The 4847-nt window shown below is 31.5% G+C and overlaps 1 long non-coding RNA gene across 1 annotated transcript; it reads right to left on the bottom strand.

Annotated features, from left to right (window-relative positions):
* Positions 1 to 2084: 2084 nt before the first annotated feature.
* On the bottom strand, positions 2085 to 4547 carry LOC132615099 (uncharacterized). The gene is made up of 2 exons (XR_009572550.1): positions 3382 to 4547; positions 2085 to 2391 (listed from the first exon to the last, which is right to left on the bottom strand). It is a non-coding gene; the product is annotated as an uncharacterized LOC132615099 (long non-coding RNA).
* Between the last annotated feature and the right edge of the window lie 300 nt (positions 4548 to 4847).

Here is a 4847-nt window from a genome sequence, read left to right on the forward strand (position 1 = left end):
TAACGAATAACATAAATGAGCCATTTCCGATAATTCAATGACATATTTGAACCTTTTCCGTTATTTTATTGCGTTATTCCCAATTCTTTAAAGGATCTCTTTTTGCCTCACCCCCACCATGAAGGTGGCTTTAACTTGAAAACAAAAAAAAGGTTACTGCTAGACGAAAGCATATTTGAATTTGTACTTCCCGACACACCGCAAACCAGAGTTTTGCTTTTTCTTATACATCTTTTAAATCATTAACTCCAACCACTAAAGGATATCGTGCAGCGGATGGGGCTGCTCCTTCATTAACCAGAGGTCTCGGGTTCGAGCGCTGAGTATGACAAATCCTTGATAGAGAGCACTTCCCCCAAATGGGCCTTACGCGACGCGAATCTGAATATAATCGGGCTCCAATACTGATACCGGACACCGAATGAAAAACAAAAAAAATCATTTAACTCCTTAACAAACCAAAGTGTTGCTCTTCTAATCACTTTTCTGTCGTTAGTTTGTTCACTTCATCATTGAAACAAAAAACTAACTAAAAGTCAATGCCATTTTTTTTTTTTTTTGGTAACAACTATAAATATATTACCGGAGCAACCAACAACCAGTCTAACAATCATAACATCACCCCATAAATGAGGTATTTATAGTCTTTAAGAATAATACTTTGAAAGAACATGTACATACAAGAACTTCTGCATAATATTAATAAATAGAATAAGATTGTGTACACTCTACCCTCCTCAAACCCACGTTATGAGATTTCACTGGGTTGTTGTTGTTGTGCTTAAAATTATTTAAACACAGCTCATACTTTTTCATCAGGGAATAAGTCGTGACCCACAAGTAAGACATAATGGTTGAATTTAATCAAATAATTTTTCTAGACCAATATAATTAAATATACTGATATAATTTTTTCAAAAACTAAAATCAACCCTTCTAATATGTAGAAATAATGAAACTAATACGATGAATCAATTTTGATACAATGAGAACTTCCCATTCAACTATCCGTATTCTTTTAATATTTAGCACATCTTAATACACCCGTCAAAAATTAAGAAGAAGAAAAAAATTGTTTACAATAAATAACTTGAAAAAAAAAATGTAAAGACAAACAAATCAAACGAGAGAATACACGATGAACATGAAATTAACAAAATGATAATAACTCTATATTAGATATGCAACAAAAATGATAATTTTCCTTTTTCATGTTACCCAAGAATTTCGGATTGACGGGGCAAGAACTCATGTACTATGTTTGCCAGTCTTGCCATGTGTATTAGTATGCCTCAAATTGTTGGGCACAGATACAAACTTTCTTGACGCAACAGACTTTGCATTTGCTAAATTGCCGTTAAAAGATAAATTAGAATGCACAACATTCACTTAATATAAATACACATTGCAATTTGAGTAAATGGCACCAAATCAATAATTTAGCATAAAACAACAAAAAATGCAATAAAAGGACTCAAAAATGACCCCACATCAAAGAAGAGGATGGATTGTATTTTACTGTTATTACATATAAAAAACACCTCGTAACAGTGCTCGTAAAAGAAAAAGCAGAAATATTACACAAATGAAGCTCGAATGTCCGGAGAAAAAGTGAAAGAGGCTTAGCAAATCAAACATATCCTAACCTGCAGATAATTAAATATACGCTAGTCATTAGGGCCTCTTTAATATCATTTAGTGCTTTTCCTAAAATTTCTCTTCTGCTATTCGTGCATTTTTTTTTTTTAATTTGCTATTCGCGCATGAGAACGTGTTTGGGCTACTTAATTGCACTTTTGAGCAGTTTCGTGCATGACCTTAATTTTGAGAACCAAATGTTTAGATATTTAATAATTGAATAACTACATAAAATGATGAGAAAATCCAACAAATGCCAAAAAAAGGATAAAAAAGATAAATAGAAATGATGATCATAGAGAGTTGCTACATCATCTTGTCTATGCTTAGCTTTATATTATATATAGATTTGAATCATTAAAGTGTTTTCTTATTGATCGTTTTGATAATATTTTTCTCGACTGCGCGAAATGCAGCCAAATTCACTAGTTTGGTAATAATCACCATGCTTAAACACCCAAATTGTATTATCACATGTTTTTCCTCCATCATATTGTTAAAATAAACTCAAACTAAAAGTAAGATCAACAAACACACACAAAGAAACTAAAAAGGAACCAATACATGAACAACAATATTGGAATTTCCAAAGCTTATTGTATTAATATTTATATTTATTTCAACCAGTGGTAGGACCAGGTCGTTTGCCAGGAGGTGTTGGCATTTTTGCTTTTGCAACTACGTGCACCAACCCCTCATCTTCTGCTTTTCCTGCCTCATCTTTCTCTACTACTTCTTGTGCATTCTCTGATTCTGACAAAAAAAATAAAAAATGACAACATATATTTCCATATTATTTCGCAAAAAACCAAGGTAATCATCTGATATTCGAAATTCGCTAATATAATTACTCAAATACGCGCTTTGTAGAGCCCATTTTAGGGAGAGGTAGTATTATTTACTGTGATTTTTTTCATTCTCGGATTCAAACATGAGATGTCTGACTAATTAGAATAGGGAGATTGTATACATTCCACAATATCCATTAGTGCTAACATGATTCATTAATAATGATGAAAATCAAGACACATACTCCCTCCGTCCAAAAATAGGAGTTATTTTTTTCCTTTACGAAAGTCAATTCGACTAATCTTTGAAGCTAAAGTGAATTAGATCATCTCAATAGGGATCTAATAGCTCAGTTGGTTGGCTACCTGAACTCTCACCTTATTAGTGAGGGTTCGAATCCCCGCATTGTAATCTCCTTCCCCATTTCCCCTTCCCCTACCCCTATGTAATTAAAAATAAAATAAAATAGATCATCTCAATATTATAAAATTAAAATTCAGATATTCAAGAACTGCAAAAAAATCATTATAAATTGTAATTTCTTCCAAATGTTGGTAAAAGTTCATATCAGTTGAATCTCAAGAAGCAAAAAAACAATAGATACTTTGGGACAGAGGAATAGTACTAGTGTTTAACATATTTATAGACACAAGATAATATTCTGAATTTTTACTTGTTTAAGTTCGAAATTCATGGATCTGCATCAAAAGTAGATATTTTCAATGAATTTTCAAGCACCGGCTAATTTCAATACCGATCCGGAAAGTGGTTAGCCCATATATTTTCTACTATCCAGAATCCACTGATTTGATCAGTTCAATTTGCGTCTTGTAAGGTTTATTTAAGGAAGAGATGCTATTTACTAATAGGAATTTTTTTACTCTTGGACTCTAACACAAAATCTCTAATGTAGTGTTGAACATTTATAGACACAAGATAGTTTTCAAGTGTTACCTTTAGCAGGCTCTTCACTTGGAGTAGTGATGGGTTTAGTTGATAGATCTTGAATCTCGTTCTTCATTTCTTCAGCCATCTGTTTCTTCCAGTTTTTTTTTTTTTTTTTTTTTTTGGCTACAAGGCTCAATTGAGGTTTATAGAAGACCAATTTTTGATGATTATTATTTGTATCTAAAGAGAGTTGAGGACCATGTGGTTAGCATTTTTTTAGACTTACGATGGCGTGCTATATTTTATAACGTTCACATGTTCACTTCTTTCCAACGGGTCAGTTGACCAATAAACAGAGTAAATATCTCAAAAGATCACTCAATTTTAAAAAATTATACAGTAAAATTATTAAATTTTGCTATATATTAATAAAATCACTCAATATTGGACTTACTTTCATAAAATCATTCAACTAGATGAGTTAACCAAAAAATCTGACATGACAATATTAATTAATTTTTTAATGCCATGTAGACATGAACATCACAAATAAAATAAAATAAATCATATCTTAATATCCCAACACCCACCGATCAACCCTTCACCTAAAACTCATTTTTTCCTGTTCTCTCTACGCTTTCTCTCCTTGTTTTTTCCTTTTTTTTTTATTTGTAAAGGGCTTCAGAAGATCTCTAGTAGAGTTGTCCTAGTCAATTTATTCGTTATTTGGTGGGTTTCTCCACAGAAACTTAAATTATCAGATAATTAGAGAAGAGAAAAGGAGTTTTGTTTGAAACAAGTGCAGAAGCAAAATAGAAAGGCACACTAGTGGAGAAGCAGTAGGGTTAAATGATGATTAGCAGAAAGTGTAGGGAGAGAATTGAATTAGCTATAAGGTCGGCGAGGGCCATGGTGAACCTGGGTTTAAGGACTAAAACGCTACATTAGTAATACATATTGTAAACTAATAAGTGAATGAAAATATTTTTACCCAAACATTAGTATAGTCTTACTCTATATCCAAAAAAGCAAGAATGAATATTTGGGGAAATAAAGAAACAAGGAGAGGAAGTGTAGAGAGAACAGGGGGCGACTCAACGAAATCGGTGGTCTAAAGTCAAACCTCTAAAGAGGCCTTAAAAATATCTAATAAAATTTTACATATTTTTATTCTAATTCTTTTTTTTTTCTTTTTTCGTGAAGATGATATATAGTTCATCTTGTTTATTCACCGTTACATGTTAGCTTCACTATTAGAGATATTTAATAACTCTATTCACTAAAGTTTAAATAAAAATTTGTCTAAGAAACATACATAGATGGTTACGATAATATTTTCTTACTTTTCATAATCTAATAATCTCAATTTCGGAACACTATGTAGATGCCAAAATAATTTCATACATTTCAAACAATTCAAGTCTATTTTGAAGTAAAAAAAAAATGGTTTAATCAAGTATTTATAAAAAACAATCAACTCTACAAGAGATTTCATCTTTTTAATATTATCAAATAGTAGTCATCAATTTGTT

The sequence above is a fragment of the Lycium barbarum genome, chromosome 10, assembly GCF_019175385.1.
Source record: "Lycium barbarum isolate Lr01 chromosome 10, ASM1917538v2, whole genome shotgun sequence".
NCBI classification, from domain to species: Eukaryota; Viridiplantae; Streptophyta; class Magnoliopsida; order Solanales; family Solanaceae; genus Lycium; species Lycium barbarum.